The sequence below is a fragment of the Mastomys coucha genome, unplaced genomic scaffold, assembly GCF_008632895.1.
Source record: "Mastomys coucha isolate ucsf_1 unplaced genomic scaffold, UCSF_Mcou_1 pScaffold6, whole genome shotgun sequence".
In the NCBI taxonomy this organism is placed as follows: domain Eukaryota; kingdom Metazoa; phylum Chordata; class Mammalia; order Rodentia; family Muridae; genus Mastomys; species Mastomys coucha.
In genome coordinates this window covers 45294621-45320062 of record NW_022196912.1, presented here as the reverse complement: position 1 = coordinate 45320062, position 25442 = coordinate 45294621, and the positions used below count along the sequence as shown (strand labels likewise).

The 25442-nt window shown below is 43.4% G+C and overlaps 1 protein-coding gene across 15 annotated transcripts in view; it reads right to left on the bottom strand.

Moving 5' to 3' along the window:
• Nucleotides 1-25442, bottom strand: part of Myt1l (myelin transcription factor 1 like) — a 393932-nt gene that overhangs the window by 337936 nt on the left and 30554 nt on the right. For all 15 annotated transcript variants that reach the window (XM_031355923.1, XM_031355921.1, XM_031355929.1 and 12 more), the window contains exon 2: nt 17196-17292. The gene's annotated coding sequence lies outside the window, so the exon portion shown is untranslated. The remainder of the gene's footprint in view (nt 1-17195; nt 17293-25442) is intronic.

Here is a 25442-nt window from a genome sequence, read left to right as displayed (position 1 = left end):
TCACTGGCCTGCTTGCTACATAGCATCTTCTGCTATCTTGCTCACAGTAGATGGTTCAGAGCTTTTGGCTGCTGCTGGCACCCAGGAGGTGAGGCATTGAAGGTTGGACATGTGAACATGTTCTCTGTGTTGAGGCCGATGCCATCATTGTGTGTACCCAATGAGATTCCATTATTGAGAGATTCCATGAAGTGAGTCTTTCTATAAGCATTTTTCTCTTGAAAGACTGGCTTAGCAGAGTTAATTTATGGACAAAGACCCTATGAAGAAGGGCCAGAACCTGAACTCAGATTGAGCTGGCCTTGAGTTTAAATACAAAGACGACTTTCATCCAGAACTGAATGTGGGCAATTTCTGAAATTTACCCATTTGCTAGTTCTTATGGACTTCAGAACATGATAGCAAAAACACAGGAATGACTGTATTCCAGGAACTCAGTGTCTCTGCTTCCTTGGAGCTCCATTTTCACAAGAACTCTGAAATACCTGGGTCTATGTCTTTTTATTTATTGATATCTAGGTGGTACTCTATGATATCCATGGAAACATCTCACCCCAAAACCCTGAATTGATGCCTGAGTATACCAGAGCTGTATGCTGTATGTCATTTAATATTGGAATGAAAGGTACGAAGCTGGGGTCAACTGCAAACACTCTCATAATCCAACTGTGACTCAGCAGAAGCCAGCAGTAATCTGATTCTGGAATAGCTGGCCTCAATAGGCTTGGTTCTGATTCCATAAATATGACCTTGGACCCTGAGGCCTTGGTGATTGCTTCTGGCGTGGACCACCCATTTATATATGCATTAACATTGCACCTAGCCTGTTGAGTGGTATCATCAACAAGCATGATGTAGTGAAGGGAGCCATGACTTGAATGTCACTGGAAGGTCATTATGCAAGCTGTGATCTGAATAATGACTCATGGCATGACAACTGTCTAGGACATCTTGGATGCTCAAGGGCTGGGAGGACAATCAAAGAGGAACAAGGATGAAGTGGTCTCAATCAATTCAATTAGCAACTCATAAAACAAAACAAACAAAATAATTTTGCAAGATGGCAGAATAAATGTGACAGAAGACTAGAAAAATATGGAAATAAATTCTCAAATCTGGATGCAGCCAGACCTGAGCACATAGTGCTATTCTTTCTACAAACTGCCATGCAATTGCATTTCAATATTTTTGTTCTCTTTTTTTGCATTTGAGAATAATGATGTCTACTTTCTAACACTGTCATCAGAACTAAATGAAATTATATAAGTGATGTACTTGCTCCCCACACAGAAAAAAATGATGAATGGCAGTGTGTACTATTATAGGGCAGAGTCCTTGATCTCAAGGTGAGACATCTTGTTGTGTCTAAAAAGAACACAGGAAGAGCCAGCCAATAATAAGCAAGGCCTCCAGTAAGGCCACCTTGCTGTGTACTGAGGTTATGGTAACATCAGCAGGCATGAGTGCCAGTGTGTAGCAAGCTCCCTGTTGAAGGAACTGGATATTCTGACTCAGGGTAGGCAAAAGCACATCCTTCAGCATTCAGAACAGGGTTCTTCATAGCAAATGCTCAGTGTAAAGGTATGTATACTACAGCATTAAGCCAACATTAAATTTAGTCATATAGAAACACAAAAGAGCTTTCTGAGATCCATGGAAAGAAATGAATATCTTTAGCCACCCACAAACCTGTTGGAAAGGAGAAGGCAGGTGCAGGATAGTGGAGTCTGAAACCTGAGCTAAATAGAGAAAAACTGAAGGGTAGAAGACCTTAAGTTGGGTGTGGTAGGCTCACAGTTCCCTAGAGGAACTGGAAGATGAACTCCAGTTGCAGGTTTGCTGGGGCTACCAATAGCTGTATACATATACCTCATCCTTCAACAGGGCTGAGGTACCCCTTAGAGGACCTCAGTATTCTAAATATTCTAGTAATTTTACAATTTTTGCTTCATCTAATCCTTATAATGGTCTGTGAGGTAGGAATGAATATTTTCCCCACGCTACATGTGTAAAACTCAAGTTTCAATACTCAACAAAGCTCAGAAAGAAACCATGGTGAAAGGCTTTGGGTCCAGGTCTAACTGATACCACTACCTTGTTCTGTCCAAATACCTGCTCTCTGCATAAATATTTACTTCATGAATAACAAAGTCAGTGGGACCATATACAATTTGACTTCAGCTCTTAAAGGTCTTTTTTCTGGGATTTATCTGTAAACATCATGTTTGCAGCCCTGGTCAGTGGACTGAGTAGGCTTCTATATGTTACTTCCAGTGGCTGAGACTCAGCCAAATATCTGAGGTGGCTCAGTAGTCGATATGGCACAAGTGGGGTTGTAGAAAGAAGGGAGGGGTCACAAATAAGCAAGAACAGTAGTATATGAAGAAGAATGTCCTCAAGTAACCAAGATACAACACCAGAGCAAGAAAGAGAAGACATATACCCAATGTGTGTGTGTGTGTGTTTGTGTGTGTGTGTGTGTGTGTGTGTGTGTGTGTGTGTGTAAGAGAGAAAGAGAAGAGAAGAAAAGAAAAGAGAGGAGAGAGGGGGCAGAGGCACAATCTCCCATCAGCAACTATAAATCTAGTGAAGTTGGAAACAAATATTAACCACCACACCTGGTCATGCAGTTTTGTGAAAAATGAGGCTGGAAAGAGAGAGTCAGAGATGAGAAATGCCCTACAATGCCCTACATCCTGTCAGGTATAGTTAAGCAGCTCTTGCTGAGAGAATGTATACCAGGTGTTCCTCATTCACAAGCCTAGTCATCTCTTCAGGGGACTTACTGGCCTGTCTGTCATTTCTGATGGGGAAACTAATGCCTAAAGTGGTTAAGAGTTTCCAAGGCCTCCAAAGAGATAGAAATCAGAGCTGGGCTACAATCCACTTGGGTATGTGTTAGACTACTGATAAAGAGAATTAGCATGGATGAATCCTGTCACCAGAAGCAAGGAAAATGGTGAATTACAAAGGTGTCAGGGATAAACCCATCATGCAGAAGAGCTGAGATTACACAGATATAGGTGACCGAGAAAGGACATAGGGACAGGAATGTAGTGATGATAGAGCTTGCTCTGCGCTGGGTAGTGGGAAGAGCAGGGTCAACACAGCAAGTAGGATCGATCCCCCATGAAGAAGTTGGGATGGGGCTCAGCTAGGTAGACATATCCTGCAATGGAAAGCTACAGTCAGAAATGCGCACCTAGCTGCAAGGATGAAAGTTAAAGTTGTAAAAAGATTCTATCCTTAAATCAAGCATATGAAATGAGAAGAGGACCAAGGACAGAGGCTTCAGGACAGCATCCTAAACACCACATGGTATAAGTATATGAATCTAGCACTGTTTTAAAGTCACTCCAGATTTGTCTTGTAGTGAATGCTAATAAAGAATGAATTCTGTTGGGGAGGGTGTAGAGGTTGTAAATTATTAAATATAGAAATAGACATAAAAAAGAATGCAAAGTTTAACACACACAAGGACATTATTTTAACATCCAATATATCCATGCAGATTTGATTGACACACATCTACTTTGGGAGGAAACATTTTGTCTCCTCAGTTCCCAATAGAAAATAGTGTTCCTCATCATTGTCAACTTGGAATGTATAGGAGTGTTAAAAAGCATCTAAAGTACAAAAATCCACTCCCCATACAGTCTCACGAAGAGTCAGTAAAATTACTGTTGGCTATGCTTACCCATTGTTTGTGTAGCCATGGATTTTAGAGAAAAACCTACTACTGCCAAGTTCTTAAACCAGTATAATTCCTAACCACTGAAATACTTACCCTATACCTACAGATAAATATAGCTCTAATATCTGACCATAACTGGTCAGAATTGGAGCATAACTGAGCTTGGTGTACCCAGCTCCAACTTATACATCTATAACACAACCCTATACCACAGATTCTGAGAACATCACAGAAAAGAATGGGTAGAAAGACTGTAGTAAACATAGGACTAGGACCAGAATGCCTGCTAGGAGACCACATCCTCTATATAAGACAGGAGGCTGCACCCATGAAATCTCCACAATAGGCCCACCTAAACAAGATGTGAACAACTCTAATGTCAGCATGGATAGAGGAAATTTCACAAGGCCCCAAATCTAGATAAAAAATTACAGGCAACTAATGACTTCTGAAAAAGGGAGTATTAGTTTTCCCTAGGATGAGCCTCCTACTTTGTTTTCTACCACCAAAATGGTCATTTCTAAAATCATACACATATATAAAACACTAAGTGGACTTGTCAGGTTGCATTTGTGTGTGTGTGTGTCAATATGCATGTACATGTTAATGTGCTGTGTGGCAATAATAATTAAGGGTGGAAGAAAGCAATAGAGATTGTATATGCAGGTAGAAGGAAAGCTTAGAGGCAAAGAAAGGGTTGCAGAGGGAGTGAGGAGCAGGATATGAAAAGCAGGATATGACTGCTCTTCTGAAGGTCCTGAGTTCAAATTCCAGCAACCACATGGTGGCTCTTAACCATTCCTAATGAGATCTGGTGCCCTCTTCTGATGTGTCTGAAGACAGCTACAGTGTACTTACATATTATAATAATATATAAATGTTAAAAAAAAAAAGAAAATAGGAATTCAAAATAAGCATATGTTATACACACATTACAAATACAATGAAACACATGAGTTTGTACAATTAATAATGATAATAAAAAATAGTAATTTGAGGGGAAAAAAGAATCAGAGCAATTTATGGAAGTCTTATCAAAAAAGATAAGGAAAAAAAGATCAGGAAGATGAGCTAGGAGCATCTTTGTTTGAAATATAAATTGTATTATTTTAAAACCAAAATGTATAGCATTAAAATAAATTACACCTTATGAAAATTTTCATGAAATTCTTATGAACTCGCTACTACTATAACCAAAATCACTTTCCAACATTAATGCCAAACAACCAGGAGCAAGAGTATGTTAGCCTTCGTGGTGAAAGCAAATTGACAAATGCAAATGAAGCTCACCAAGCTCACTTGGGAAAATCTACCAGAGAACATGTGTGATCCATAGGTACCAACAATCTGTTCAGGTAGAGATGGTTCCTGCTTTGGAGGTAACACACATGAGTTGTTAATCCTGGTTGGCTTCCCCTCACAGTGACTTAACAATACCTTGCCCCAAATCAAGCATTATATGCCCAGGGAATTCAGACTCATTTAATTATTAGCCTAAGTAAAATATAATTGTGCAATAAATCTGCAGGGAAGGGGAATAAAGCAAATAGCCATTTTCAAGGCAGAGAGAAATGACATTTGGATCAACTTCTGCCTTGGTTCATCTCATCCGAGTCTCTCTTCACTGGTCTTGTTCCATGAGGTGCTTGGATGTTAGGGAGGTTGGAACTATGGTTATCAAGTGAGCTTGTAGGTATGACACATGCTGGGCAGAGGGTCAGAGATGCTAGTCTCTAGACTAGGCCCCACAAGGAAAACAGTATGTGTATCAGTTTAAGTTTATTCTCTATCAAGAGAATAAACTTTTTTTTAAAATATAGGATAAGGGGCTGAGGTGAAAACTCAGTTGATAAAGTGCTTACCTTGCAAGCATAGAGACCCAAGTCTGGTCCCCAGAAATGCTTTCCAAATGCTAGATTTGGAAGAATGCTTATAATCCTAGAGGGGGGAAAGCAGAGACAGGAGAATCTCTGGGACTTTCTGTCTAGCTAGTCTGGCTTAACTCATGAACTTCAAACCAGGGAAAAACCCTTCTCAAACGAGATGGATGGAGTTCCTAACAATAATACCCAATGTTGTCCTTGGGTACACCTTTATACACACACACACACACACACACACACACACACACACACACACAAATTTTAAAAGTCCTGTAAAGGTATTTTAGACCACATACTTGTTGAAGCAAACTAGATGCCACTCAACAACAGTGTAGTAGTTTCTCCCAGCCTCTTCCCCTCCAAATAAGGGCTTATCATCTTTTATCAGATGAGAAAATTAAGGAAGACAATGGAGACTGGCATATATATGCTCACGGATCTAATTTCCCCTGGGTCCATGGCTATACTGCCCTGAACCTACCTAATCCCATTTAACTGTCTATGAAGATTATTTCTCGTTGTTTTGCCTCTGACTTGCCACTGCTAAGGCAGAGAGCAGCATCCTTGAGCCCTCTGTTGATCCTGGCCATACTCGGTACCTTTCAGCAGATACAGCAATCATAGTTCTTCAGCATCCTGGACACATATTCACCATCCTGTCCTTCTCTCCCCCAGCCCCAACCCCCCCGCCCCAAGATACCAGGAGATTGAGTAATGCCTGTGGTTTCTGGTTTGCTCTGGGAATAAAATCATCCTTGTAGTACCTTTTGCCTGGAAGGCCTTGCTCTAATCAAAAAGGCAGAATCACACAGACTCCCCTTCCATCAAGTTAGTCTTTGTGGAGTCTCTTAGCCTGAATTATCCCTTACTATGCCAAAACCACAATGCCCCATTTCTTCATCTTCACAGGCATTTAGAATTCTTAAAATAACTCATGCATGTATATACATACATCTCTATACCCTGTAAGGATAGATATTCAAGTACTTGGAAATCTCGCTCTGTGTGTACACATGTTCAGACGTGTCATAAGCTGAAGATTAGGTTTGCTCCTTCAAAATTCTCATTTTGCAGCCTCTGTGCAATAATACTTGAAAAAATAAATAAATCCAATAAATAACAATAAATAAATCCCAGGGTAACATTAGCTCCCTTTTAGGATGAGGGGAGATAGTCAGTCCTCTATCTGCCTGGTAAACACAATTAGATCGGCACCTGTAAAACAGCACAGGGCCCTTTCCAGATGTGAAGGCTTATTCTTGGATTTGGTCCACAAGACTGAAGGATTCCTGGGATGTGGATCTTGCTGGAGCTCAACAGGTAATGTCTGCTTCTAGTGCCATTATAGCAACTTGAACCATCAATCACACACACTGTTGATTCCTCCTGCAATCTCTTTTTGAGTTCTTGCCATGTGACAGACACAGGAATGATGAGAGAGGAGAGGAAGAAAAGGATGTGCCAGAAAGTCACAGATCTAAGTCGAACTTGAAGTCTGCCCAAGAGATGACGTGCAGACACAGAAAAAAAAATTACAATCTTCTTAATTGAGACTCAACCTAGCCAGGTAATGTGTAAGTGTGGTCACTGAAGGACATGGAAGACAAGAAGTGATTACACAAAAGTTCTCAATAATGAAAGTGCAGACTGGCCCTAGACACTCAGGTTTTCCTCCCTAAAGGAAGTGAATCTTGGCCCTGGGCTCCCTGCAGTCTGTACCTTAGTTCACCCTGACACCACATACCTCTGGGCCAGTGTGAGATTACAGATGTTTATAAGAGTAAGCCTAATGCTCTTGTCCTGTCTGTCACCGTTCCCCTCATTTCAGAGTTAGTAACACCTGTCCCTGTTCAAGTTGTACCCATCATAGTCAGTTAGCTAACATAGAAATGTCATGGATGAAAGTTCTTGACTGGAGCACAGGCCTCATAGCTGCTTTAGCCCCTTTCTGGTTCATGAGGCAGCTCTTGTGGTCTAGTCATCTGACTTCTTGTGCCACGCTGGTTCCTCTCTGCATGAGTATGTGAGGATGCATGCCTGTTGACATCTTTTCCCTTTACAAATTGAAGGCATGCATGTAAACGCATGCCTGTGGATCCTTGCTCTCAGTGCATTATGCTTCATGTGAAGTGTTTTGATATGTAGTGAGCCACTCATAGGTGAGTTTTGAATGTTTCAATTTTGTTTCAATGGTTCGCACCACGTCAGAAGTGGACACAGTGCCCAGAATGCAGGGTTTTGTATCAGCAGTTTAAAGAATCCCCAAGACAGGGTACATTGAGCCTGCTTCCACAGAGCTCTCCATATGCTCAGTGTAGTTTTCAAAGGAAATTACTGCACGTATGAAGGGAGGTTCATGCACTTGAGTGGTGTTGCCCCATGGGGACAAACTGAGCTGAAAAGCTCCATCTTCTTCCAATATCAGGAAGTCATTCTTTTATTCATATGTTACTTAGTTTCAAATATTTTATTAAATTTATTTCTTGTATGTGTGCATGCACGTGTGTTTGTTCATGTGTGTGTGTGTGTGTGTGTGTGTGTGTAAGAGAGAGAGAGAGAGAGAGAGACAGACAGACAGACAGACAGACAGGCAGGCAGACAGACAGACAGGCAGACAGACAGACACTTGGAATTATGAATGCATGCTATGGTATACTGTGGAGGTCAGAAGACAACATTTGGAAGTTGGTTCCTTTTTTCCACCTTTACATGGACTCCAAGGATTGAATTTAGGTTGCCAGTGGATAAGTACTATTATCCTGCTGCCCCCTAGATTCTTCAGGTCTCAGTCTGCTCCCAAGCTGTGTCTTTTCCTAGAGAGTTCCAGGAAGCTACATGATATAATCACCCTGAGCCACATTGTTGGGGCCTTTAGTTCTGTTTTGTCTTCTGAAGCTCATAAAGTAAAAAGCAAACCTGGGGTTTGAGACTGGAAATTTTTTCCCTCCCAGATCTGGAGGCAGGGGAGTTGGAAGGCCAAGAGGCAGACACCAGGTGATCTGAATTCTGGTGATTGCCATGCCTGCCTCTCGCAAGGCATCTACCTTGTGTCCCCACCTTCAGGGAGGGCCCTCCTAGGTCAGGCTTCATTCCCAGGCTCATTTCCATTGCAGTTACAGTGGAATGACAACTTCTACACAGGAGACTTTCGGGGATACAATTCAGGCTACAACTGTGGTTCTTTTATCCACTGATGTGCAATGTCAAATTTCAGAGGAATTCTGAGATTGCAAGAGGCTTCTTCTGTGACACATGGGGACATAGCAGGTGAGGTGAATTCTGCAAAGTCACACGGGTGTGAATTACTTTTCCCCTTGCTATGACAAAAGGACTTTTAGTTCATCACAGCAGACAGGAAGCAGAGCGAAGCCATAACAGAACAGGGCTTGGCAAGACAAAACTCTCAAGGACACCTCTCCAAGTGACCCACTTCCTCCAGCCAGGCTCTGCCTCCCATTACCCACCACTTCCCTAGAATTTGAGTGCATTCTTAGATTTAACCATTAGTTAGGTTACTGCTGTCTGTGATGCCTTCACAGACATGCATGGAGAGGTACACTGCTGATCTCCTAGGTGTCTCTCAATCACTCCAAAGTGACTTCCATGAGTGGCAGCCATCACATCTGGCTTGGTCAGCTCCTGGCTTCACTGGGTCCATGCACACCAGTGTTCAGAGTACTTGTCACCTGAACTCTCTTTGAAAGGTGTTCCTCTGCTCTGACCCTGCTATCTACCTGCCCTGACATGGCCTAACCTCTCCCAACTCTGAGACCCTGGAACCATCAACAGCAACATGTCCACATGTTCTGTTGGTTGGCCCACCCTGAAGTATGGCTGCCTTCTGAGAACACTGCCTATACTGCTAGAGTATACCCTTCTTGCTGCCTCTAGTATGAGCCTCCACTCCCCCCTCCACCCCAAACCAGCAGGCACCCTGCTGATTTGCCTTCTCGATTCAGGTTTTTACATACAAGGGTCTGTAGCTCACTTGTACCTGAGTGCCCTTGTGCCTATATCTGAGTTTCTCTGTGCCTGTTCTCCCTCTGCCAGCCACATGGTCAAGATCACTACTTGTATTAGTCAGGGTTTCTACTCCTGCACAAACATCATGACCAAGAAGCAAGTTGGGGAGGAAAGGGTTTATTGAGCTTACACTTCCACATTGCTGTTGATCACCAGAGGAAGTCAAGACTGGAACTCAAGCAGGTCAGGAAGCAGGAGCTGATGCAGAAGCCATGGAGAGGTTTCTTACTGGCTTGCTGCTCCTGGCTTGCTCAACCTGCTCTCTTATAGAACCCAAGACATCCAGCCCAAGGATGGCACCACCCACAAGGGGCCCTACCCCTTGATCACTAATTGAGAAAATGCCTCACAGCTGGATCTCATGGAGGCACTTCCCCAACTGAAGCTCCCTTCTCTGTGATAACTCCAGCCTGTGTCAAGTTGACACACAAAAGCAGCCAGTACACTACTAAAAGCTATCTTCACACTCTCAATTATAGACACACCATTTCCCTTCAATCCCATTTCTCCTTCCATCTTGGCCACCAGATCTGAGCTCCTTTTCTATAGGATTCTAGTTCATAATAATCGTCACCCTACAAATAGACGTATTTGGGAAGAGGGATTCTTAGGTGACAAATGCCTTTGTAAGATTAGTCTGTAGACAACCTATTGGGTGATTAATGATTGATGTGAGATGGTCCAGACTACTGTAGTACCATCCCTGGGAAGGCAGTCCTGGATAGCATAAGAAAGTAGACTGATTAAGCCAGGTAAGCAAGCCAGTAGGCAATGCTCCTCCATGATTTCTGCTTCAGTTCCTGATTTTAAGTTCCTGCCTTGAGTTGCTTCCCTGACTTCTCCCAGTGAAGGAGTGTGACCTGAGAGATGTAAGCTAAAAATAAACCCTTTTTCTCCCCAAGTTGCTTTGGTTCATGATGTTTTATTATAGCTGTAGAAACCCTAAGTAAGACACATAAGGAAAACCGTGCCATTCCTTGAGGCCAATCCACCTAAGTAAGCCCTTTTCTCATTCAAGCTGTGACCATAGTAGCCCCAACAGTCCCCACTGTGGGCAGTATCTGTTTTGACCTAGGTTCAACCATGACAGGCTGAGCACTCTGTCTATATCTGATTCTACCTGCTGCAATATTTAATAGGATCATACACCTGGCCCCTGCCTGACAATCCTCTATCCATCCCTGCCATCTTGCTAACCCCTCCTCTGATTCACAGACTGGTCTGACCTTTGGCCCTTATCATCTCTGAAAACTCAGCACTGAGTTTGGGTGTTCCAAAATCCTAATCTGTACCACCAGTGTTTTCCAAATGGCGCATTCACGAGTGTCCCTAGCATCTTCGTCAAGCACACTAGACTCACCTGGTCTTGCTTGCCTTCTTCAAACTGAACTCACCTTCTGCAGCTGTTCCTCCTCCAACTCTCTTGCCTCTTAGCAAGTTGTATCCATCTTTTCTTTTTATTCTTCTTTTTACCACCAGGACAGCAAACAAGTAGAGCCTCTGTCATTTGCGATGCTCCTCCCACATCTGCCCCTATCCATTGTAGCCCTTGTCCAGACTCTCACTGTCTCTGGCTATGGTTCTGTTCATCTCCCTCCACTTCTTACCACACATCTGTTCCTTCCCTCCCTTCCTGTGGCCAGGGGAGCCTCCTGAAGTACCCATCTCATCGACTTCCATAGGCTCTAGGTCTTCCAGGAGCTTTGAATCTCAGTTAATACAAGGGGGGCATCCTCTTACTGCTCCTGCTTCTAGAACCTACATCCACACAGGTGAGGACAGGGCAGTCTGTACTGGCTGCTGCCCCCACTGCATTTCTCATCACTTTCCTGCAGCTCCCTTCCATTCTATTCCATTGTTCCTGGAATATTACACACACAGTCTTGCCTTAGGACATTTGTCTAACTTATTTTCCCACTTGGAATTGCCTTCTCAAATCCCCAAAGGACTTTCTGGGACAGCTGGTCATCTCCAGGCCTCTAAGGCTCACTTTTTTTTATTGTCTTCTAGACTCTATCAGGTAGGCTCTTCCCAGGTATGTCTCCCACCCAACCCCCACAACACACTCCCTCTGGCCTACTTTATTCTTCACAATTATATTTCATATCATATGTATTAATTAATGAATATACTTGATATGCCCGCTCAAACATGCACCTGCTAAAATGTATTTTCCTTAGAGGTGAGTACTAGGTTTTGTTTTCTATTCTATACTTAGAGTTCAAGATTATTTTTGAGCAAAGCAATAAATAAGACAGATAGTGCTCACTTATTAGGAAAGAATTCAATAGTAAGAAAAAAATTAAAGATTAAAAACAGGAAGTGACTATTGACAAATCTAACCTTTGGATACAGCTTCCTGGGCATAAGCTCCATGGGGCTTTCCAGTTTCCCACATTCCTACAGAATCTAGTGTCAGAAGTTTTCAGTTTTTAAAATGTATGTATCACAAAGTTTGCAATGTTACTGCTCTCTAGAAAGTGATCCCCTAAGGATCAGTCCTTGCCCACACACTGACTTGGAGCATGTTCGCAGAGGAGGCAGAAATGCCAAGCATCAGTACTCAGAGCAACACAGGGATGCTTTGGACTCATTGTCCAAGGCAGTGGCTGTAGGAATCTATAGAGCTGCAGAGAAAGCAGTGCCAAGCTTGAAGACTAACCTGCTCAAAGTTTTAAAGATCACTAGGGAGGGAATCTAGGTTAGAAGCAGGAAAAACAGACCTGGAAAAGACAATGGTGTCACTGCTCTGTGAACACCAGGAGGTGAGAATTATATAATACAACTTTCCATCCACCCACTCCTATGGTTGAAAATCAGAAGTCATTCGGGTAGTTTAAATCTGCCTCTCATTAAAGTTTTTAAAAATGAAGCTGGCATCAGCTCATGGGATGAAGGCACTTGCAGCCAAGCCTGACTCTGGGACCCACATGATGCAAGAAGAGAACTGACTCCTGAACACTTACCTCCAACCTCCATGGGCATACCATGGTATGCATGTACACACACATGGGTGCATACACACACGTGCACACACACACACACATACACAATTAATGTAACAACAAAAAAACCTTAAATGCTATCAAGACATACTAGAAAACTAACCACTTGATTATGGGATGAATACAAAGAACTGGGACTCAAATATAGATCTTTTTCTGTGTAAATAAAAAGGAGAAAGGCAAGCCCAAGGAAAGGAGAGAAGGGAGGGAGAGTGAGGAATAAAGAGGAGTCTATTGAATTTTAAGTCCTCACATGTCATTGGAGTTTATTTGCAATATGAATTCATTTTTCTTCTAAAACCTCAGGACAGGGAAAGGTCCACCCTTAATTACCGTGTGAAAAGCACTGGCTTCTATTTTCAGAACTGGATGCATTTTGTTCCAGGAGAGTTGGGCTTGATTTTTTTGTTTCTAAAGTAATTTCTGTGACTAGGGGGAATAGTTTGAGAAAGGAGGTCTTGTGTAATTAAAGCATATTTTTAAAAGAAACAGTCAATATAATCACCCCCGGCACAGGTGTACAGACTGTTGGAGCTCTCAGGGTGCTACCACACTTGTCTGTCAGATGCGTAGATCTTGTTAAGGCCTCTCCTGCAAGCTCCCACATTACTCCTGTACATACCACTGAGAGATGGAAAACACAAATGGATGGGGATGCCTCAAAGGAGGTTCCCATCAGAGGCTGATACAAGCCAACTGTGGCTAGATCCAAGGGCCTCTCTCTGAGATCCCCAGACCACCTCCCAAGAAACACCTGGCAAGCTCTTGTATACAGGGCCAGACACATGACCACTGGTAGCACCATGCAGAGACAGATGTGCTACCCCATAGATGCACTCTGGTTCTGGAAAAGAACAGTGAGAGAGTGTTCCACACAAGACATGTGGCTGTGGGAACACATGAGCATCACCAGAGTAGACTTTGGACCTCTGCTGGGAATGATGTTTGAACCTGGAGGATCAAGGGTAGGTGGTTATATAGATTTGAGTGTGTGTGTTATTGCAGAAGGTATGGCTGAACTGGAGATGAGTCTTAGCCCTGGCTTCAGCACTCTTGTTCTTGTGGATAATACAAAGCCTAGCACCCCATTGTGGGGCTACATGAATCACAATGCCTGGAGAGGGGAAATGGCTTCCTGGAGGTATGATGGTTTGTATATGCTTGGCCCAGGGAGTGGCATTATTAGACGGTATGGCCCTGTTGGTATAGGTGTGGCTTTGTTGAAATAGGTGTGTCAATGTGGGTGTGAGATTCAAGACCCTCATCCTAGCTGCCTGGAAGTCAGTATTCTGCTAGAGGCCTTCAGATGAAGATGTAGAACTCTCAGCTTCTCCTGTACCATGCGTGCCTGGATGCTGCCATGTTCCCACCTTGATGATAATGAACTCAACCTCTGAACCTGCAAGCCAGCCCCAACTAAATATTGTCCTTATAAGAGCTGCCTTGGTCATGGTGTCTGCTCACAGCAGTAAGGCCCTAACTACGACAGAGATCACAGCAGGAACCTAGCTAATTTAACCTACATGGTATTGAAATGATTCAAACACCAGATTCTATCTGGGAGGTTCTTCCCTCTCTCCAGTGCCTGCTCTTTGTGTCTGTCCTCACTACAGATGCTTTTGGTTTCACATATTTTTCCACTGCCTGTAAGACCAATTTCAGCATATCTGACACAGCCATGTTCCTTAGGACGGCGTACCAGGCCATCCTTCAGCTCTAGTCTTCACATAATCAACACATTTCTTTTCACTTCCATGCTGAATTCCTCTTGCTCCCTAGTCAAGGGAAGCTCTCAGCTACCCAACTCTGCCTGCACTCCCAGCATCTTGTCCTTCAAAGCCATGCTTAATGATCTCGCCCACCCCCCACTGACTTCTCTGTCTATTTGCTGCTGTCTCAGGTTGTGCTTGACCCCCTGGTTTGTGCCGCCTTCCTTACTCAGAGCTCTGTGGCTGGTCTTCACACACAACAGCACCCAACACACCACAGACACTTAACACATGTGTTAGTGGGGAAATGCAGCCTAGCAGGAGTCAAAACAACGACTGTTACCGTTCATCAGCGTCTGTCTATAACCATTGTCTGTAAGGCACAGAGAATACAGGACACGTGACTTGCCTCCCTGACACCTCCTCTGAGAGCACCTGCCCAGCACATCTGTCGTGATTAAATGTACTTCCCACCACTTCAGCTGAGTGAAGATCAGGTTGCAGGTGCCCACATGAGGGTCCCTGTTCTTCCTATTTGAATCACTCAGCTGACAGTATGTAGATAAGGCAGCATTTGAATTTTACAGATATGGCAACTACTAATTAATAAAGCCTTTTTACAATGACAGAGAGACGATTTGACAAATTCAAGAAAGAGAGCTTTAGCAGATAATCAAGTCAGGGTACAGACACCATTGTCTGTTAATGTCTATCTCTCCCTGGTCACCTTGACATTGCCATGGTCCTCACACCCCTAGGGTTGCTGTATTGTAACAAAGTATAGCATTAGCTGCTGACCCACGAGCTGGAACTTTGATGAGACTGAATTTCACCTCCAAGTTACTCAGCACAGATTGAGCGTTGGTCCCTCTCCTTTCTGTATACAGGTGCGTGGCTTAGAGTTCATATGCAGCCCTTATTTCCTTCTTTTCTCCTAACTTTCTTTCTCTCAATTCAAGAGACAAAACATATTTAACCCAACCCTTCCAAGAAGCCCACCCTGGTCTGTCCATCAAGATCACCATGCCTCTGCAGAGTCCCAGGGCTTAGCTATGCACATGGCATTCTCTATTTGTGTTTGTCTTTATCTTATACTCTAAATTCTGACTAATTTGTCAGTATCCTGAGTCTCTACTTATCCATTTGAGCTGCACACCTGATAATTATTTCAGCAAAGCATTTCTCAAAGGTAAACGATATGGAGGCCAGTTGTTTCTATCTGCAATAGAAAGGATGGCTGCTTTATAGGCTACAAAAGTGACTTCACATTTGAAAGGAAGACAAGCAAAACAATCAAAAAACAAAACATTAAAATAAGACAGGAGTGGAAGAAGGTTAGAGATGCCACTCTTCAGTCTGCTGCTCAGTGAACAGTCCATTTCTTGGGGACTGTAGTTGGTAAATTCCTAACTCTGGATCTAGTCACGGAAGAGCTGAGTTTAAATGGCATGAAAAGCTAAAAATAATAATAATAATAATATGAAGGAATTGTCATGTCACTGTCTTTCTTGGAATATAGAAGGGTGAAGAATGAGTAGGTTCACTGCATAAACTGAAGTTATACACTCTTTACAAGGAGAGATTACTTATAAATAAAAATTAAAGATAATGTAATGCTCAAGGGAAAAAAATCAGAGTTATAGCAATCACTCAATCCAAACATCCCTAATTTTTATGAAAAAAATTATTTTTAAAATAATGTAAATAGAAAAAATAAGTTTTGAAGCACCTTTAGAAGTCTCTCCAACATAATGTGTCAGCCATTTCTTTACTAGTTCAGGTCTGCATTTGGCTTTAAAATGTAAAATTAAATAGTTTAAGAGAGAGAAAATGAAAACATAGTTCCCACCTGTGCAAGAGGCAAGATAGCAACCACATATAGTTCATCTATGGCTTGTACATAGAGTGACATGCAATGTGAACACACAACATGTTACATACGTCAACTCCTGCAGGCTCCATATAACATTGTGTTCTCCACATTCACTTGTCAGATGGGGAAACCGAGTCCCAGAGAGGGTTCTGGTCCCAGATTCCAAGGTCGAAAACAAGGTATTGACTCTCTCAAGAAGCATGATTTTTGAACAATTAAAAAAGAATTGTGGTGAACAGAAAGTGCCAAGCCTGAGAGATTAAAAGATTCCTTTCTTTTTCACAGCCTTGATGAGAATTAAATTAGTCTTACTGATAAGCATAGTGCTGTTCAGCTTCACCCTGAATTCAGGCTTAGAGAAGAAAGCAGAATCCCAGAGGCCCCAGCTGTCTTCCTGGGACAGACAGTACAGTAGGAGACACTCCCATGCCTCCTGACCTACAGGCCGGTCAGTCAACATGCTTCCGCCAAAGATGCAACCTTGTGGAAACAGGGAGCTGTGGGACCAAACTAGGCTGTGGGTGAGGCTGGATGCAGTGAATCTGGTTTCTGGAAAGGGTATTGATCAGGATTCTGTGCAAGCAGGATAGATAATTGAGTTGAGGTTTGATTAAAGGAATGAGAATGGAAGGAGCTCTAAGTTAGAAGAGCTGTTATATGTAAAGAATCAAAAGGAGAAAAACCAACTACCATGTAAAACATAGATGTACTTCATAAATAGTGTTCTCTTCTGGATTTGGCTTATTTCTGAAACAGGTGGGTTACAAGCAATGCTTTTATGATTGTAAATATACAAGAAAGAGTCGAATGTGTGAATTCAACAAGTGTATTAGGTTGTTCAACATTGACAAACGCATCTAAGCATTAAACACAAAGATTGGTGAGAAAGAAGTTGATCAGCTGGCCTCATCTGAATGTGGCTGTTGCTGCACCTCCCATTCTACAGGTTCTCAGTTAACACTTAGTGATTCCTAATAAAACCATTAAGTTTTATCAGAATGAACGTACCACACTCTGTGATTCTTCAGTCGTCAACCTGGGTAGGGCAAAGCCCAGCTGAGAACTACACACACCCAAGACCTCAGCTGCAGCCTCTGTGGAACCCCTGTGTAGGAGAAAGAAAGAGGACATGGTTATCCAATGGTTATCTTGTCCAAGATTCACTGAGTCTGGCTGACTTTCTGGCTACTTGACTATCTCAGGGAGTGAGCAGAGACGCCATATTACATCTGCCAGCCACAGTTTATCCAAGTCATAGTCTCAGTGACAAGCTCTCCAGTTCTATTTGTTGAAAGCGTGGTGCTTTCTAAAATAAAGGCATGCTCTCTGGTAAAATAAAAGAACCAGGTCAGGCCTGAGGTCTCTGGCTTCCTTGTGAGGCCACCAACAAAGGGAAAAGAGTCCCAGTGACAGCCATAGGTCAGGAGGTGATGGTGTCGGGACACACACACTACCTGCTGCAGAAGGTAGAGGTTTAACCTAAGGCCCCAGGATCATCATGTGTATATCTAAGGCCATGCCTAATCTTTAGGAGAAGAATAACAGGACAGAAGAAACAAAAGCGAAGCAACCTGGGAGGGGAAGGAGGTTCCCACTCTACCTTGTGCTCTAGGCTCACACGGAACTCTATGCTACTCAAGGAAAGGACAATTCCTGTGGAACATTAATTCAACTTTTCCCAACCATTAGCCAGACTCAGTCCAATTTTAGATACTCTGTGGGAGGAAAAAGAAATGTTAAATTTTTCTGTAGTTCCAACTGTGTGTACAATCGTTACATCCACCATCATGTCCTATACCCTGTTTCTGTGTATGTGTATGCACATATATGTGCATGTTTTTACATGCATGGGTAATCATGCATTTATATGGATATGTGTATGAATGCAAGGCTGTGCCTTTTGGGGTTCCAGTATCCTTCTGGATCTTGTCTACTTAGTTTTTGAGAGAAAAAAAATTTCACGAAAGCAGGAATTTGCCAAGTAGGCTATACTGGCTCATCAGAGGAGCCCCAAGTATCCTCTTGTCCCCACCTACCTAGTGCCATGATTACTAGCATGCACCTATTTTATATGGCTTCTAGGGAATCAAACTCGGGTCCTCATGTTTGCAAGGCAGTTGTGTTCCTAACCGATCCATCCATCTTCCCAATCAACTCCTCGCCTCTCTTTATAAACCTTAGAGTTCTACCCCAAAGTCGTGCTTTCTCTGTGTGTGCTGTTTCTGAAGATATCAACTTCATAAATTTCTAATCACTCTTTTTTTTCATATTCAGTTGCTCATTTATTTATTCCTTTCTTTTTCCAGAAATAACATTTAAATGTTCTTTTTATGCTTGGATGACTCAGTGGGCTAAAGGCAGTTGCTGCGAAGCCTGAAGACCTTACTCAAGTTTGATCCCAGGACTCACTCATACGTTGGGAAAAAGGAACCACCTCCCACTAACTACCCTCTGGCCTCACTCACATCAGCGCCATTCCATGTGCATCTCAAGTTCCCCACCCCCAATAAACAAACAAGCAAATAAATATGTACAATAAAATAAACTTCAGGTAGCTGTGAAGAAATTAAGACATTTTAGATGTTGAAACTCTGACTAGATTCCAAGTCAAGTCTAATGCTCTTTGACTGAGCTCTAGGAGCATTCCTGTGCAAAATGTTTGTGTCAGAGTGTGAGAGAGTACGCTGTGTATGTAAGAGGGTTTGGCACATTGGTGGTGGTGCTGCTGCTGCTGAGTTAAACACGTGAATAGGGGTCAATATTACTCTTTATTAAAAATGGGCCTAAAATCACAAATATTTTCCTAAGAAGGGGAATGGCACAATTTAAAATCACAAGGTAACACTGTGATATGAGCTCACACGAGTGTGAGCTTTAGAAATAACTCTGCAAAATAGCTTTGGTTTTCCTGTGTGTGTGAGAGAGAGAGCAGGGGGAGGGAGAGAGGGAGAAAGGGAGAGATGGAGAGAGAATGAGAATAGTGCTTAGTTCAAACTGCCTTTAAAATAGATGTGGTTGTGCTAACCTGTATGGATCCCATTCCTTCTAAAGAGACCACAACTGCAAGCCTAGCCAGCCAGGACAACCTGGTTTCCTGCAGACAGTGGCAGTGGTGTATGTTGGTAAAGGAATCATGCTTCGTCATAACCATCAACAATGCCTCACAACCTTCAACATCCTCACCACTGTATTTCTTTTTCTGACTGGCATGGCATACTTCTACAGAACCTGAAGGCCCAGTCAGGGGCCAGAGATCAGAAACAGAGACTATGTGCAAGTCTGGCCAAGTATCGTTTTCCTGTGTCCACATAGTAATGTAAGGGTACCATCATGCCAACACGGCCGTGCTTCGAGCCAGGACTGCAGATTATGGAGCTGAGGCCCTGAGACACTGGGGAACTGGTTACCATCATTTAGCTGTCAGTTTAAACATGGGATTTGAATTATGATGGTCTTACCACCATGCCTCAAAACCCACTACACTTCTCAGCAGAGAAATATTTTAAAGAACTGAGCAAAGAAGTATTACTTAAGTTGTTTAGGTCATCTATATCCATGCTGATGCAGTGGACATGGAAGAGAAAAATGCCCAAGACTTTATTCCTCACCACAAACTGATTATCTGAGGTTGTTGTATCAGCTTAGTCGGCTGAGTGATTGTTATAATAAGCATAGTTTCATCTTGCTTTTGTCACAGTCAATATCTACTGGTGCTTGTAACATCGCATATGGAACCCTCCAGCACACTTTATTTCCACTGCACCTTGCTGCTCTGAAGGTTCATTAAAAGAGTTTGTGTTACATACAGTGAGGTGGATTCAGATGCCCACAGAGCCATACACAAGTGCCAGGACTAAAGATGTCCTCGTTTGTCAAGGATGCAACCGTCTCCTACCAGGACCAGCAGTGAGTACTGTATATCCCTCTTAAAGCTGACAAATTATAAAATCACATTAAAAATTAGAAAAATCACACTTTTACTGACTTTCCATCCTTTGACAGAAGTTACTTTCTTGCTTACTAGTTTGTTTTTCTGTAATCTTCTGTGACCCAAGGTTCTTGGTCCCAAAAGAAGGCCAGATGTGGACTATGGCTCCTGAGGTGAGGCCTGGCGTACAGCTATAGTCTACCCATCACAGGGTGGCATACAAGGTCCTGCCTCTGCATCTGAGCCTGAAAGATTGTTCTTTGCAGACTTGTTTGTTTGTTTGTTTTCTTTCAGGTTTTTTTTTTTCCTGCTATTACACTATCTTCCTCCACATTTCAAATATGGTGATTGGGTAGTGGCTCGTGCAGTTTTTTAAATGCCATATTTACTGATTTTGACTTCTTTGAGGCTAGTTTCATAGGAGTGGGCCAATTTCACACACATCTATGGAAAATTTGGGCTTTGAGAAGTAAATATAAAAGTATCTGCCAATACGTGAACACAGAGCAGCTGCCAATGGCAACATCATAAAGGCTTGCCAAGTGGCTCCACCTGCAGACTCCAGCAGCCATCCTTCCGCATGGCAGGATTCCCATTGATGCCACCCAGAGAATGAAAGCAGGCAAGTGGGATGACCCCCACATCCTTTCTAGATGAGTGGGGTACAGGCATGATATTTTGCAGTATTTGATCTTGGTTAGTAGCTATATGATTGTCTTAGTTTTGTCTGAGGATATGAAAAAGGGAAATGGTTCAGGTGGAAATCCAATTATTAGTTTATGGAGTCAGAAAATCCCAGACCCCAGCACTCCTCACCTCACTAGGCCTCAAATGAACTCTATCCCAACCTCATCTAAGGGCAGATAACAGAGGTGCAGAGAGGTCCTTTATTTCCTAGAGACTACATTCCCCAGTTGGATTTGGGATCCTACAGGAGTCACAGTTCATGTTGTGACACCCTGCTAGTAATCCAGGCAGCTCCCCATCATCACGAGGCTAGGCACACAATCACAAGAGATAGTATATAACATGAGTATATAGGGATAAATCAGGTGTTTCTGATCAAACTGCAGCCTTAGACAACTCTTAGATGAACCACAGCTCTATCTGAGTGACTGAGATCACACTGAATGGAACACACATTTGTTGAGGATCACATGGACAGAGTGGACCTCAAGAGCTCTTCTTTCGTTGATATTTGTTTATTCACTGGAGTGTGCATCCTTTCTCTCCTGCCCCAAACAAGTTTGCTGTGTTTTGAAACAGCAGTAAAAACCAGTTGTGTTGTGCTGGTTTGTGTGACTTGAGGAACTATAAGATGTGAGGTAGAGACCAATGAAGTGAACCATTCAAGCCCAATTCCTCACAACTGTGCACACCAACAGCAAGCAGAGAACCTTCAGCTAAAACACCAGAGCTCACATCTGTCCACATGCCCCACCCACACAACTGAGTTCCTTCTCCAAACAATTAAGAGTGCCTGTGCGCGCGCACACACACACACACACACACACACACACACACACGCATATACAACTTGGCTTCATGCACACATATGCTCACACAAGCACCCAGGTTGTTCCAGTGTACAGACTGGGCTAAGAGCCACTGTTCTGGAGAGAGAGAGAGAGAGAGAGAGAGAGAGAGAGAGAGAGAGAGAGAGAGAGAGAGAGAGAGCTCTGTAACCTGCAGAGAGTCCTCCATTACATGAAAGGAAGGCCCAAGAACAGCTACATTCTGTCACATCTGTGACACCGTAGCATTGCTGTAAGCATTCAGGCTCAGTGACACTACTACTGACTCACTTAAGGGAAACTCAAAAGAGCAAAATTCAGAACATGCACAAGATATCAAAGCAACATAAGAAGCCCTATAGCCCAGGCTGGCCTGGTATTCACAGTAACCCTCTCGTATCAGCCTCACAAGTGTTGGGTTGCAGACATGAGGCACCATACCTGGCTGTTCTTGAGTTTTACCTACAGAGCTGTAATAACCCTTCTTTCTTCTAACTACCACACCAATGATCCTTTTTTTTTTTTTTTGATTTGAGCTTAAATACCTTTTTAATATAAAATAAGTGGGTCCTGAGCTCAAAACAGTGAGATTCTAAGCCAGGGATTGATAACACTGTAAGTCCCCAGGCCCACCAAGGCAGTACCATCCTGTTCTTGTAACAAGTTAGAGCAGGGGATGCTGGTTGCTGAGAGTCAAGAGCTCAGCCCAGTGGAAAGTGGAAAGTTTTGCCCTAAAGAAGCTCATTACAGATACCAGAATGCAAATATAGAGGCTAGTATATCTGCTAAGATATTAAATGGGAGGAAGCCTTTTTCTTTGATCAGAGAGGTTTATGAGGCTGAATGAATGTGTATGTACTTCTATGGGCAAGTTTTGGCCTCATGTTAACAGCAGAGCCAGATGGGTAGATGCTGCCCAGCTCTGCTCCTGACACTGTGTACTTTGTGGTACTGGTGTCACTCCTGCCCTGGAGGCAGGGGTAGGGTTGGGGGGGAAGGGGCTGTACCCCAGGTATCTAAAACCATTCTCATTGCCACTACAAGAGGCTGTTTGGATCTTTCTGGATTACCTCCCCAAATATGTAAAGCTGTGATTCTAAGTCTGCAGAGTTAATGCCCAGCACGTCAGCAAGCCCAGGTTCTTTGTGTGAGTGACATGTGTCAGGGAGTTGGAGGCCCCATTCTTGTTGATAGCCCTGCTGCCTTACACTCTGCTTCCCCCTATTGGTGTGGAGTGGGAAGTAAGGAGCTGAGCTGAAGATGAGCGAGGAGACAGTGTGTCCAGACAAGTGAAGGCTGCTGCTGACCTCAGGCAAGAAATTCCTACTGAGGGACAAGGAGTGGGGATGGGTGCAGAGAGGGGGCTGTAGCTGAAGGCACTGTCTTATAAAGCATTGTGTGTAATTAGGTCCCAGAAGAACATGCTTGCATTAATAACAAAGGTATAAAGTGTTCCTGCATTCCAATATCATAAAATCTGTTTTCAGCCTAATACAGCAGCTCATACCTGTAATCCAAGCACTTGAGGGACCAATGTGGATGTGAGAGAGAGGAGAGGAGGAAGAGACGAGGATACATTACTGTCACCAAATCTTGTTCTCCATGAGAACACTTATGAAGCCTGCTCTCAGGAAAAGCTTAAGGCTGCCTGGGGGAAGACAAAAAAAAAAAAAAAACCAGAAGCCAGATTCACAGCTGAGAAGTCACCCAGAAACAGTGGGTGCAGAGGATACAGGCTCTACTCGGTGGAGCAGCTCCAGAACCACGTTTGAGATCAGATGCAATGGGCCTTGCTCCACACTTGCTATGGCAACTGAGTCATCTCATGATCCAAAAGGGATAAGAGGGAGAATAAAGACAGGGGGCCAAAACAATAATCATGTGTGTTTTTTAGGGGCTGCCCAGCAAGAGTTCTCAGGAAAGAGAGGGAGTGAAAAGACTTCAGAGAAATGCCCCTGGACCCCAGCTGTCAGAGAAATGAGCTTTCACTTCTGACAGGCCCACGGATTTTACATGATGACACACACTGTCATTCCAAGATGCAGAAATGAGAGGACCAAGAGAGCTGGTTGTGAGCATTGCTAGATTCACATGGCTCAGGCTTCCTAGGCAAAATCAGAGCTAAGGGCATGCGGGAACAAGGCACGCCCATACTGAGACGGTATATTTCTTCAGCTGTGGCAGACCTCTGCCCTGAGACTAACCTCCCCATCTTGGCAGTCCATGGGTGCCCTTGCCCTTAACCTGGGGACAGGCAAGAAGGCCAGCCCACAGGTGACTGACTAGACATAAGGCCTCTTCCCAGATCACCTTATATCAGACAACTTCTTTTGTATTTTCATGCATAAACCCAAAGGAAAACGTGTAGGACAAGGTTATTAGAAGACACTTAAGCTACTAAAAGCATGGGTTCAAGAATCCCAGCATGCTGAAGTCACTTCTGCACAGAGTTGCCAGGCTCAGGAGCTGCCACCTCTGCTGGGAATCAGACCTTATGAGAGCAGTGAGATAAGCAGGGGCGGCAAACGGGGGTTGGGGGGAACCAAGCTATGCTCATTTGGGTATCCGCATTCCTAGTGTGAAACATAAAATCAATGTTACATCTCAGGCCAGGAGGAATGAGGAGACTCAGAACTCTCTCAGAGACAGGAGAGGCATATCGGGGCCCATGGAGGCTAAAAGCAACCAGCTGCTATTTTGGTCATGTGACTCTGCTTCTGAAGCTCTTTATTATCCAAGCATGTCCAGGGATAACATAAGTCCTCATCATGTTCTCAGACACACTCAGGCACCAAAGCCCAGTACCAGCCTGGTTGTCCTTGTTGAATATTTTAGACAGGTTTCAATTTAGAAAGAATGGGGGAAGCCAGTTGGCAAGAAGCTAGAGCCTATGAATTTTGACTTGAGCAAAATAAACCCTCATCCCGAAGTCTAACTTGATACCCATCCTGCTTCGGTTCAGCTGAGGGCAAGAAGCCTCAGAAAGCTCAGCTCAAGACAGGGAACCAGGGAGAGAGGAGAGGGGAAAGAAGGAGACAGCCTTCCAAACAGGATTATATCTGTGTTATAAATGAGAACAAAACTGGTTTAAATATGCTTCACATTTTATCAGTATATCTGTTCTTATCCGTAAGGGCAGCAACATCCAAATCGCAGGGAAACATGAGCAGAGGTGTGATGACACTGTCTGGTATCATTTACCATGTAAGTAAAACAGTTGTTTAGTCCTTGTTGAGAACCTTAGCAAATGCATAGCATTCTGTTGGGTATTATAGGATATTATCTCATCATACCATATTTTACCATACCATATTGTATCACCAAATCCCCATCCTGAAGAAGCTAAACTTATAGACAGAGAAGCAAACTACAAAGCAACTAAAGCTTAGAAGGGTATGGTAGGAACAATACCCTTCCCTGGTTGTGGTCTCCTAATGCTGGGCCCTATGAAGCCATGCCATTTCTTCATTCATCAGAGCATCCGAGATCTCTGAGATTGCCACAGAAGAGCTCAGGAAGTAGGAGGCAGGGCCAGACGGGAGCAGTATTCTCAGAGCTGATTTCTGTTTTGGGTGGGAGAAAAGCATGCTTTACACAGCAGGCTTTGGTTCATACTGCAGGTACAATGACAATGTACCCTGAAGCCCAAGGCACTCTGGAAAGTATGTTTTGGAGGGGTGGTGTTTTGAGATAGGGCTTCTCTGTGGACACCTGGCTATCCTGGTACTTGCTCTGTAGACCAACTAGTCTTGAACTCAGAGCTCCACCTGCCTCTGCTTCCTAAGTGCTTGGATGCTGGCACTCAGCCTTGTG